Source organism: Lissotriton vulgaris, chromosome 3_1 (genome assembly GCF_964263255.1).
Source record: "Lissotriton vulgaris chromosome 3_1, aLisVul1.2, whole genome shotgun sequence".
NCBI classification, from domain to species: domain Eukaryota; kingdom Metazoa; phylum Chordata; class Amphibia; order Caudata; family Salamandridae; genus Lissotriton; species Lissotriton vulgaris.
The window spans coordinates 1865764909-1865777908 of record NC_141689.1 but is presented as its reverse complement, the minus strand read 5'-3'; the positions used below and the strand labels follow the sequence as shown (position 1 = coordinate 1865777908).

General features: G+C 45.0%; 1 protein-coding gene across 2 annotated transcripts in view; it reads right to left on the bottom strand.

Moving 5' to 3' along the window:
- The window catches only part of RBM46 (RNA binding motif protein 46), a 442778-nt gene that overhangs the window by 184684 nt on the left and 245094 nt on the right, over positions 1-13000 (bottom strand). The gene's annotated exons all lie outside the window — the stretch shown is intronic.

The following is a 13000-nucleotide window of genomic DNA, read 5'->3' as shown; positions in this document are numbered from 1 at the left end:
CTAATTGTTTGGTCATTTGGGGCTTGTGTAGTAGGCAGCGTCCGGGTTTTCCGCCGACACCACTTCAAGATGGCGGTACTTGGCTTAGTCCTTTGTCTATGACTATCTTTCTAATCCGAGGGCAGTTTTTGATTACGTGGAGCGTACGGCACACAACAAACACAGCTGTAGCGTGTTAAGAGACTCTCCGCGGGATATTTAAGAAGGTGGTTTGATCCATACCTTTTAGCGTGGAGTCAACTGCGGACGAAGGCGGAGGCGGCTTGTGATGGGGATTAGGAATTCTCGTTCTTCTGGAAACGTAAGTCGAATGTTGGGGTCTAATATTAGCATTTGTTTGTCTAGGTGTCGGACTTCTATCGGTGTCGTCTTGTAGAGGAAGGAGTAATATGATTAAGGTGAGGGTGTAATCACCCCTATGGTCGAGCGTGCGTGCTTAAATGCTGGTTGGCATATTTGTATCATGATACTCACACTACATGTCCGTTTAAACTTCTGTGTCGTCTTGTAGAGGGAGGAGGAGTAATAGCTACGGTGAGGGTGTAACCACCTTTATGCGCGAGCGTGCGTGTTTAAACGTTGGTTGGCTTATCCGTATCACGATACTCACGCAACAAGTGCGCTTAAACAAAAGCAATATATTTTTAGAAATAATTGTATCTAAGCTGCAGGCGCTTGTTACACTCGGGACTATAACATCTCTCTTCAAAGTAGATGACGCTGTTTTTGAAGAGCTAGCCCCCCCCTTTTACACTGTATGAATGTTCTCTTTCAGGTATCTGCATTTTAAAGTGACACTGTACTATGGTGGCGTATGGGACACACAAAGGGCTTCCACAAAAATTATTCAAAAGTAAGTAGGCCTATGTGTGTTAATAAAAAATAGGTCTTACCTCTATTTTGAAAGGATTTATATGTTATGGACTCCCAATTATTTTATTATAGATGTGGCGTCCCCTCCACAGCTTGCACGAAGAATAAGCCATATTTAGAGATTGTGAAAAGTCGTCCTCTGCCTTGTTCTGCCCTTTTGCAAACCTTACAGGTAAAGGGTTTTTCTTTTGGGCTACTATCTATCGTAGGCATCACATACTAATCAAGGTTGAACAGCATTCGCTACTATTATACTTTTCAGCAAACAACGGTTTTACCCTCTTTAATAAAAGAAGTATGAATCTGGTTCCCCTGACTATTGGCACACCCATTGAAAATCTTCAGGTAACTATTGGTGACTATGTTTCCTTAATAAATAAAAAACCTCCTTTTTTGTTGAGGTCAATACCAAACGTAGCGAGCATTAGTAATGTCTATGTCCTTCCCACATTAGATCGTGTCACTGTGGGCTGTAATCCAGTAGGAACACTTCCATGAGACATGTACCCACGTTTTCTAGAAAGGTACTCATCTACAAGCCTTTTAGCTTGCAATTGGACCTGGGACCATTCTTGTATAGAAATGTCTCTTCTTTCTCGGATACTGGGTTATCATACTCTGTTTTGTGGGTTATAAGGTATCACTTGGTGGTGTAAGGCTGTGCGAATTTGAGTGTGTGTGTTGGTCCATGTTGTTGTCTCAAATGTAAATGAGATTACACTAAGTACTATAGGGCATACTAGTAAATTATAATTTTCTGTGCATATTCTTTCAGATTCACATCCCAGGTTTAGAGATCCTATACCGCATTGTCTCTGACTGGTCCTGATGAAGGTGGTCCTTACTGCTGTTTTTCCACCGAAATGCGTCGACCAATTCCCTTCCTTTCAAATCTAATGACTTTGGTCACCAACTGGACAACAGATTCAACGTTATAGGATACTTTATGGTTGTTTTTGTGATGGAATGTATGTTTAGGAAGTATGTATGAGTATGTGTGTGTGGCTCTTTACCTGGTTGTGCACATTTAATTGATTCTGTTTTTTACATGAATTTGAATAACCAAGGATATATATTTATAGCTCCATTGTGTTGAAAGAATTTCCCCTGGAGTTTCTTTGAATAATGTATATTTTTATAACTGTTGCATTTGAAAAATATGATATCATGAAAAAAAGGCTTTTTTACAGAAAAATTAAATAAAATGAGTAAAAATTCACATTTTGCGTATACATTGTTGGTGTATGCCCTGTGTTTGAGAGGTAACTCCCGTGATAAAAGTATTTATAGGTCAAGAGGGAGCTTCTTCAGTTGTGTTGGTATTTCTTCTCCCCTCTACTCCCTGACCTGAAATAAACTCCAAGAGGGTGCCCCCTTTTTGTACTATTTAGTAGTTATGGGCAGCCAGATCTGACCTATCAGCTGCTGAACCAATTATATAATTGGAGACAAGCATGCCCTTATTGAAGACTTCTTGAAAGTCTGGTCTGTCCTCTTTAGGAAGTCTGTGGTTAAACCTTGAAGAGAGTCCAAGAGAGATTGATCATATCTCACCAAACGAGCATTAGCACTGGCAGCTTTCATAGTGGAAGCTAATGTTCCACACATTTTTCTCTCCCCAGAGAACATATTGGTTTGCATCCTTTGTTTGGTGGTACAGAAGAAGAAGGTACTATGGTGTGTTGCTTCCTTGCCTAAGCAACAATAACTGAATCCGGTGGAGGGTCTGATCTAAGGAACAGATGGTCCTCGTGAGGTGGTTTTTGTTTATCAAAAGCCTCGATGGAGCACGTTATTGCCTTAGGTGCTAGAAATAACGGCATTGCTGGCTCAAGAAGATTAGGAGCTAGAAGGAGGAGAGGTCTTGATGATGTGCTTTAATGCAATGATTCAAAGATGACAGCATTCTCTGATGGAATCAAAGATCCAAGAAAGATGTCAAAGATTCTGTTCTATGATGAGATCGTGACACCTCCTGCTAGAACTTGTACTGGTACTTCCTGACCTATAGTTAGAAAATGGAGTTGTTCCTCTAAACCTTCTCTGAGATCTAGATCTTGATTTACATCTTGAACGATGTTTGGATTATTTTTCAGACCTATGTGTTGAATAAGGGGAACATGGATTTGTTCGTTCCAGTGGCCTTGTGGAAACAGAAGGAGATTGTGATGGGGAGATTCTAGGTGAAAGCCTAGAGGATGTTACCAGACTTTGTGAGAATCTAGGTGCTGCCACTCTCCTGGGTGATGGTGTACCAGACAATACCATTTCAGGAGTGTGATAAGAAAACAAGTTACTTACCTGTAACTTTGGTTCCCCGGTATTGGTAACTTTCATAGATTCCCATGCTTTGTATCACTCCCCCGTCGTCGGAATGGGAGCCTCAGTAAATAGAAAATACCATAGCAGTAGGTACAAAAGAGAAGCCTAGGGCTAGGCCTCATCTCACTTTTTAGCCTATCCACCTCTTTTTGTAAAAGAGCCCAAAAAAAGTTTAAACAACCAATCAGAATAGCCTCATTCCATAGAACCCTCCTGAGAGAGCCTCAGATTTTCTTAGCCGTTGTGTAACAGTAACTACATCTGTAAAAGGCTGAGCTTTTCCCAGGGGAGGAGGGTGGGCGCATAGGAATCTATGAAACTTACCATTCTTTTCTTGCCCCAGTATTGGAACTTTCATAGATGCTTTGTATCAGAGTAGCTAGCAGTAAGCAATAACAGCACATTTTGTTACATGAGTATCAATACATCCTATCACACTTTTTATCATAGGAAACAAACGTAACCTGTCACCATAGAGAGGAATACAGTATGTGATACAAAATGTGCAATACAGGAAGGAGGGATTGTATGAAAAGCTCACCTCTCATTGAAAAAGATTTCTCAGGACTGCCTTCGCTTCCCATTGAAGAGTCCAAGCAGTAATGCTTTGTGAACATGTGGGTACTGCTCCACGTAGCTGCTCTACAAATGCCTCTGATCGGGACTCCTGCGAAAAGGACCACAGATGATGGACTGATCTCGTCAAATGAGCCCGAACACATCTTGCTATCGGTTTGCCTGCTTCTTGGTGACAAAAGTGAATTGCATTGGAAATCCAACAAGATATGCCTTGTTTTGAAAGCGGAAACACCTTCCGTGGAGCACTGTCGGAAATAAAGAGTTGGGATGATTTCCTGAAGCTTTTTGTGCGTTCCAGATAAAATTTCAAACATCTCTGGACATCCAAGGAATGTAACAACCTTTCTGCTGGAGAAGTTGGTTGAGGGAAAAAAGACTTTGTAACTCCCGGCTCATTCAAATGGAAATCCGTCGGGACCATTGGTATGAACTTTGGATTTGTTCTAAGGATTAAAATGTCTTTCTTGAACTGCATAACAGGTTCCACAATAGGGAGTGCTTGGAGTTCACCTATCCACTTAGCCGATGTTAAGGCTAAAAGAAGAGCCAGCTTCCATGAAAGAAATTTAAGATCCGCTCTGTGAATCGGCTCAAATGGGGTTCTCATTAGATGAGCCAGAACTAAGTTAAGTTGCCAGACTAGAGGCGGAGGCCGGACCGGAGGAAAAACCCTGAAAAGGCCCTTCAGGAATTGCTTGATAATTATCGCAGACCAAAGAGAAGGACCAGTGGATGTCCGTCTAAATCTAGAGATAGCAGCTAAGTGTACTTTGATCGAAGAATGTGCCAGACCCGACTTAGCTAGAGAAAGAATATAAGGCAAAATCTGGTGTGGAGCCGAAGTATACCGATGGAGATTCTGCCATTGACACCATCGACAGAAACATTTCCATTTTGCATGGTAAGTCTTATTTGTACTCGGTGCACGGGCTTGAGATAGTATCTCCTTACATTCTGTAGAGAGGTTTAAATTCTGGAATTCTCTGTACTCAGGAGCCACGCTGTCAACTGGATTGAGACCGAATTCGGATGCAGCACCTGACCCTGAGACATTGTCAATAGAGACTGAATGGGCGGTAGGTGTATCGGCTGATCTTGAAAGAGTAGGAGGAGTTCCGTGAACCAGAACTGCCGGGGCCACGCTGGTGCAGTCAAAATCATTCTGCAAGGTTCTGCCTTGAGTTTCCTGATCAGCCTCGGAAGTAGGGGTATCGGAGGAAAGGCGTAAACAAATGCGCCAGACAAGGCTATCGAAAGAGCATTCCCCAGTGATCCTCGATGGTGATCCCTGCTTGCGTAGTATCAGCATTTTTTGTTTTTTGGGGTCGCAAACAGTTCTATGGTTGGAGTGTCCCAACTTGCGAAGATCTGATCAAGAGTGTCCTAATCCAGTTCCCACTCGTGGCTGATTGATTTCAGACGACAAAGTGCATCTGCCGTTGAATTGAGTGTACCTTGAAGATGTTCCGCCATGAGAGAAATCCTGTGGAGAATTGCCCAGTTCCATATTTCTTGGGCCTCCCTTGAAAGAACTCGGGATCTCGTCCCGCCCTGTTTGTTTATATAGTGCATGGCCGTCGTATTGTCCGTACGAACCAGCACCAATCCATTCTGTATTCTTGGAAGGAAGGCTTGCAATGCTAAATGAATGGCTTTGAGTTCCAGCAGATTGATGTGGGACTTGCGCTGCTCGAGCGTCCAATGACCGCTCACTTGTAAATCCTGCAACACTGCTCCCCAACCTTCTAGCGAAGTGTCAGTGGTGAGAACCATGGGACATGGGGAGATCCTGAAAGTGAGACCTTTTGAAATATTTTTCTTTATTGTCCACCAGCTGCTTGCCTCTTTCATTTCTGGTGTAACTGTTATTTTGTCTTCGAAAGAACCTTTTGCTTGGCACCATTGACTGTCTAGCTGCTCTTGCAGAGGACGCATTCGTAGCCTTCAGTGCGGAACTAATGCTATGCAAGATGAGATCGATCCTAGAAGTGATTTGTAAAGACGGACCGACAGAGTTTTCTTCCTTTGTAAGAGACGAGCTGAGAGAATGAGTCTCTTTTGTCTTTCTTCCGAAGGGAAAGCTTTGCATTGATTGTATCCGGAATGGATCCCAGAAATCTGGCTGTCCTGGACGGGAGAAGGACTGATTTGGATTTGTTGAGTTGAAGACCCAACCAGTTGAACAGTTGAATACAGCAGTCGACCGCCCTGGACGCTGCTTGAAAGGATGGAGCCTTTATCAACCAATCGTCCAGGTAGGGAAAAACCTCCAGAGATTGCTACCTGAGAAACGCCGCCAATGGGGCCAACACCTTTGTAAATATCTGTGGTGCGGACCTGAGACCAAACGAAAGCACCTTGAATTTAAAATGGATCTTGGCTACTGTGAAGCGTAGATATCGCCTGTGAGCTGGGTGGATCGGCATATAGAAATATGCATCCTCTAAATCCAGAGCTGCCATGTAGTCCCCTGGATTGAGAAGACGTAGAATGTATTGAAGAGAAACCATTCGGAATGACAACTTTATGAGATAGGTGTTGAGCTCCCTTGGGTCTAATATTGGGCGCCACTTTTCTTCCGTCTCCTGAACCAGGAAAAATCTGGAATAAAAACCCTCTCCTCTTTGAGAGGGAGGTACCAGTTCTTTTTCCCCCTTGATGACTAGTTGATGGGCTTCGAGACGGAGAAGTCGCAGATGTTTTGACTCAGTGGTGCGAGGAGCTCTTGAAGGGGGCAATTGTTGAAATTCCAACGGGTGGCCAAATCGAATAATATTCAAGACCCACCGGTCTGATGTAATGAGCATCGAGCTGTGTAGACAATGTGAAAGTGAACTGATGTTACCGGAGGGGGAGGAACAGTAGAAAGAGCCAAGAGGCCGCTGTTGTCATTTAGATGAATCCTTCCCCTGTGGACCTTGACGGCCTCTTGTTGGTTGCCGAGAGAAAGATGCCGATTGGCCCTGCCTCTGTGAATAATTCGGCTTGTAGGTCTGGGAAGATTTGAAATATGAGGAATATCGTTAGTGGTATCCTCCTCTATAGCCGGAAAAACTCTTGCCTTTTGCTCCACGGAATGGTACCTTACGGTATTGAAGAATGCCTAAGGATTTAGTTTTTCAGTGTCCTTTTTGATATCCTGTAAGGCATCATCTATATGCTTCCCAAAAAGCATATCACCATCAAAAGGCAAATCCAAAATTTTATTCTGCACCTCAGGGCGAAACCAGGCAGACCAAAGCCAGCCCTGTCTTCTGAGAACAGCCAAACCTGCCAAGGCACGAAAAGCAGTTGTGGCTATGTCCATGGCGCAGTCAATTATATCCAAGGAAGAGCGTTCTCCTTCCTCTAAAATCTTTCTAGCCTCAGCTTTAGCTGTGTCTGGTAACTGATCCACCAACTGAGACATATCGCACCACATTTGGCGATCATATCGCTCTAAAATTGCAAGTGCGTTGGAGGCACGAACCAGTAGACTTGACATTGAGGAGAACCTTTTCCCCACGTTATCAAGACGTCTACCCTCTTTATCAGGTGGAGAAGCCAGAGGGGCTGATGGGTTCTTTGACTTCCTTTGCGCCGCCTGGGAGATCACAGAGTCTGGCCCAGGTTGGCCAACCAGGCACGCAGGACATCCTTCAGGGGCCTTGTACTTCTTCTCCAGCCGCGGTAGGACCGGAACAACGGTTGCTGGAGACTGCATGACTTTCACACCTTCAGTCCAAACATGCTCTACGATGGGAATAGAGCGGAGAGATTTCTTGTGTGGCTCTTTGAAATCATAGAGAAAGCAGTCTGACTGAATCATTGGAATTTTAAGTCCAAACCGTTTTGAAGCTCTTTCCATAAGGTTATGAAAACCTCCAATGTCAGCTGGAGGTGAGTCTACCAGATCCGGTGAAGGAGACGGTGGATCTGGAATAATATATTCATCTCACTCTCTATTCGAATCTTGAACCTCCATTACATCTCTTCCATCATCAGAGGAATCGTCATTATTGTCACCACAAACCTGTCCCGAGGGGCCACCCTGGCTCCCCTCCGCAGGTACCTGTTCCCTTGGTTGAACCTCCACAGCCGAAGGAGGTGGTGGTGGTGGAGGAGGTGTCTGAATGGATTCAGAGACTTGAGAAGGAAATCTTCTCCTGTAATCCGTTAATATCATCTGCAGGTCAATTATTAAGGAAGAAGGCATAGAGACCATACCCTGCTGCGATCGATTCTGCATACTCTCACTAGAAGGAGGCCGCTGTTCTTCCTCATAGTCGCCATCAGAGTCAGAACCCTGGTATTTTACCTGGAACTGAGACGGGCCCATATGGACAATCATCATCCTCATCTGAATAGTCCTCCTCTAAAAGTAAAGCTGGAGGTAAAGGCGTCACTCTGCGTGGGGATGTCATTTCAGGTGTGATTTGGCGTCTTCTTATGGAAATTTTTACTTTTTGTACCGTCGACGGGACCACCGTTGACGGGATCGTCGTCGACATAGCTGGAGACAAAGTCATCGTCGACGAGAGCACAGTCGACAGAGAGAGAACCATCGTCGACGCAGGGGATATCGTCGACGTCCTCGTCCACGAGCTCGTCGTCAGTATTAAAGCAGTCAACGTCATTGCCATCGTCGACGTAGTCTTCGTGGATGTCGACACCACTGCCGGTGACATCCTTGTCGACGTTGAGGTAATCAGCGTCGTTGACGAAAAAGAGAATGAAGCCCCAGCCGTCGACGCATCCGTCGTCGAGGCTGCCACCGTTGACGTTGTCACCATCGATGCTGTCGTCGTCGACGCTGCCGTCCCGTCGACGAGGCAGAAACAGACGTTTTCTGGATTTTCGTTCTTGTTGTCGACGTACCTGCAGATGACACCGTCGACAAGCGGGCTTTCTTGTCAGATTTATGTTCCTGAGGTAGGGAAACAGGTTTCTTAAAATCTTTTGATTTCCCAGGTGGTGGAGAGACAACAGAAGATCCCTTCTGAGAGGAAACCTTCTCTGACACCAATCCCTCTTTCTCCTTTGCACCTCGGTGAGGAGATTTTCGGGGACTAGACCTACTAGACCTATCAGAGGTCTTTTGAGAGGTCTTAGAAGGAGGCTCAGCAGAAGTCGATGGGGAAGACCTACCCCTCTTCTTAGATTTTCTTGATGAGGAAGCTGAAGATGAATATTCACTGTCGCTGGAAATGACCTCCTTTCTATATTTCATCTTTTGCAGCCAGGTCAGAAGTCTTCCTTCTCTGTCCCTTAATGTTTTAGTAGAGAAGGTTCTGCAGTTCTTACACTCTGTAGCTTTGTGATCCGGGTAGAAGCAGTATATACAATCTTCATGCTTGTCCTCTACATAAAGTCTTTTCTTTGAACAAGTAGCACAAGCCTTGAACAAAGCTTTCTTCTCCTTATCCGACATCTTGAGTAAAAGGTTGATTTTCCAAGTTGTAGAAAGAAAAAACTGAGCAGAGCTCAGAAGAGACTTGTTGTAATTATCTTTACATATGGTAGATTCCGTCCACCCCTTCCCTGCCTCCTATTTTGGTACACCCTACCGGAGCTCACCTTAGAATGTTGAAGATGCTTTTGAGGCTGTTGAGCTGGAGAGTGGATGGTCGAATATAATCTTCACTGGAACATTCCTGTGTCTTCCATTCTTTCTAACACTGGCGACGACCACTGCGAAGGGGGCAGTCTTGACCATCTCCCCTCTGTGTACTCTCTCCACTCCAGTATCTCCGTTGTCCTTCAGAATACCTCCACACTGCCAGCTGTGTATCCTGCTGGTACTTCAACCCTCGTCTGTGTCTTCTGACTGCCTGCATTACCATCTTAACCAGTACGTCCACACTGCTGTTTTCCAAAGAGTGCTCCAGTTCAAGCAAACCTTATTGCTACCTTGCTACTGCCGCAACGCATCTAAAGCCTCCAGCCTTGTTTTCGTACATCTTATTAGTGCTCCGCAAGCTGTGCCGTCCTGTCCATACTTGAAGAGGCTGTTTATCAAGCTGCAACCACGGTCGAGTGGTGTTTCCTGACTGTCTCCGTGCCATCCACAGAGTCTAGCCTCCTATATCCGTGTTTCATACGCACTTGAGACCTTTCGGATCTGACGGCTCCACAGACCTGCTGGTGATAGTGCGCTGTTGTGATCAGTTACCCAGGACTTTCTGGCGAGTCAGCAGTGATTCCCTCTGGGAGCGCCGATATACTAGCTGCTACAGAAATCGTCTCAACAAGTTCCTTTTCCTCAGCGAACTCGCTGCGCTCCCTGTGAATCTTGCCGGGTGACGGCTGTGTCCGCGACCGGTGAGCTGCGGAGGTTCTTGGACGTTGCTTTTCCAGGACGGACCGGTTTCACTACCCCGTCTTATTTTTGTGATACCCAGATCTCATCAACCTCTACTGGCCATGCTCACTGTCTGAGGATTTCCTGCCGGCACACCAGTCTACTTCCTACATTGCAACCCTGAGAATTGGTTCCAGTCAGGAAGACGTTTTCAGCGCCCCAGCCTCATACCACGGATCGGGTTGCAAAGTTCCTGCCGGCGCACCAGCCCCCTTACGGCCGGTTTTTAAGACAAACATTGCGTCAGTTCCAGTCAACGCGCCAGACTCCTCACGGCCGGTCTTCAAGAAGAACATCGCGTCAGTTCCAGTCAACGCGCCATCCTTCACACAGCCGGTCTTCAAGGTGACTTTTTCCCTCTGTGACTCCTTCCGTTTTGAGTGCCTCATAACTATTAGCTATTGGCCACAATCTTTTGACACGGACTTGTATCATTTTTATTTTTGCTTCTATTGTCATTGTGCTCCCCGCGTTCGGGGGGGGTTTATTTACAGATATCCAGCATTTAAGTTTCGTTCTTGGGGTGTTTGTAGCGGTGGATTGTCACCTTCATCTGGGACTTATAGTAAGGTATTGTGGGGCACGTGTTTCGTCCCCAAATTGCATTGTCATCCTTCCTTCCTAGGGGTTATATTTTAAATTCTGCTTCATAGATAAAGGATAGGAGTTCCTGCCTCTTTTCTAGTGGGACCTCTTTATTTTCAATATTTCTTGCTGTGTGTACTTTCCGGGTACTATCCTCCAGGCCACCCTTTTCTCCCATATTTGTTTTGTTGCTCTGCACCCTGCTAGGTTGCTACTCGTGTCACTATAGGGTTTGCTGCTCTACTTCCTCCTTCATTCTCTTCTCCCCTTGACCCATTTCTTTACCTCCTGTCGGGGTTGGTTCTATTTTCTTCTACTTTCCCTCTTCCGGGGTATCCATGATGGCAGCGGTGAGCATGAGCCAACCGCCCCTTTCCTAAATGAGATAGGGGAACCTGAAATTTGTTGGAAGGAGTGGTTCAAAATTTTCGAGTCTTATATTATTGCCATTGGCGGTGAGAGATTTACTGCCCTGCGGAAGCAACATATCCTCCTTCATAATTTAGGAGTTCATGGGAGGAAGATATATGAGACTCTACCTGATCGTACAGGAAGGGAAGAAGGGGGTGATATTGATTTGTTTACATGCACTGTTAAAAAGTTAGAAACACATTTTGGTGATAAGATAAATGTTGTACTGGAACGCCATAAGTTTTTCGACAGAGTGCAAGGGAAACAAGAGTCTGTCCAAAACTATGTTGCTGCCTTGTGAGGTCTGACACAGTTGTGTGAATTTGGTGATCTCACTGACTCCCTCATAAGGGATCCACCGGTGAGTTGCACTAACAATCCCAGCATCCAAGAAAAACTATTAGCTAGGAACCCTAGGCTGAGAGAAGCGATTGAGATGGCTAAATCTGTCGAACACACTGCCAAGTGTATAAAAGAAATGACGCCTAGTGGTGAGGTAGTAGCTACTTTTAGCTCCAAAGAAGAAGAACTGGAAGTTTGCAAGGTAGTAAGTAAAGAAAATGTGAGTAAGATGTTTAACAGCAAAGAAATGCAATTTAAATGTTTAGATGTGGCAGCAGTAATCATTTAGCAAATTTTCCCTAGTGCCCTGCTAGGAAAGTAACTTGTAAAAAATGCAACAAGAGGGGGCATTTTGCCAGGGTGTGCAGAGAAGGAGAGCCCCACACGAGAGATGGGGACAGAGAAGGAGTAAAGGTGTACAACAGAGAAGTTAAATGTGTAACAGATGGTGAAAAGAAATTATTTTTGCAGTTGAAAAGTGATGCTGGTTCTGCAAATGCCATCTATCCTAAATGTGAAGTTCTACTGAACAATAAAAGTGTGACCATGTATGCTGATTCGTGCTCGCCTTTCACGCTACTCAACAAGGTAGATTTTAAGAATATGGGAGAACAAGGAGAGACCGTTTAATAAAAAACTTACATTTCCCCCACTGGTTATAGTAAGGAACCCATACCACTCATGGGGATGAAAGAAATGAAGATTCAATTCAAGGACAGAGAAACACATGGTAAGATATACATAGTTGAGTCGGGATCCAACTTGCTGGGGTGGCAGCAGCAGAAAGATTTAGGCATCATCCTAGACCCTAACAGCAAAGAGCAAGTTCTACTTACAGAAAAGGTCCATGGTGGGGACGCCATCTGCGAAAAATTCCCGAATCTATTTCAAGAGAAACTGGGCTGCTTACATGACTTCCAGCACAAGATCAAACTCAAATTTAATGCCAAGCCTGTAGTCCACAAGTTACAACCTGTACCTCAACTCATGAGGGATCCTTTGGGGAAGGAGCTGAACAGATTGTGTGAGATGGGTGTAATACAACCGGTGGATTGCTCAGAATGGTTGGCCCCAGTGGTGATCGCGTCCAAGGCCAATGGTGATGGAATTCGATTATGTGTGAACTTTCGCAGTCTCAACAAGAACACCTGGGTAGAGAGGCACCCTCTGTCGAATAATAATGAAATGCTCAGTACGATGGGACAAGCAAAGTATTTCAGTGTGATTGACCTGTCGATGGCATATCATCAAGTGGATCTTCACCCTGATCCCAGGCCACTCACCGCTTTCATAACTTCCCAAGGGACATTCATGTTCAAGAGGATGCCTTTTGGCCTGGCTTCGTGCAGCAAATCCTGAGTGGAATAGACCGAGCAATGTATTTTCAAGATGACATCCTGGTGTACGTTAGCAACGTGGAGGAACATGGCAGTACCCTCAAAGTAGTGTTCCAGAGGCTCACCGAATCAGGACTGACAGTTCAACAGAACAAATGTAAAATATATATCGGTGGAATACTTGGGCCACTCTATCTCGGAAGAGGGGTTC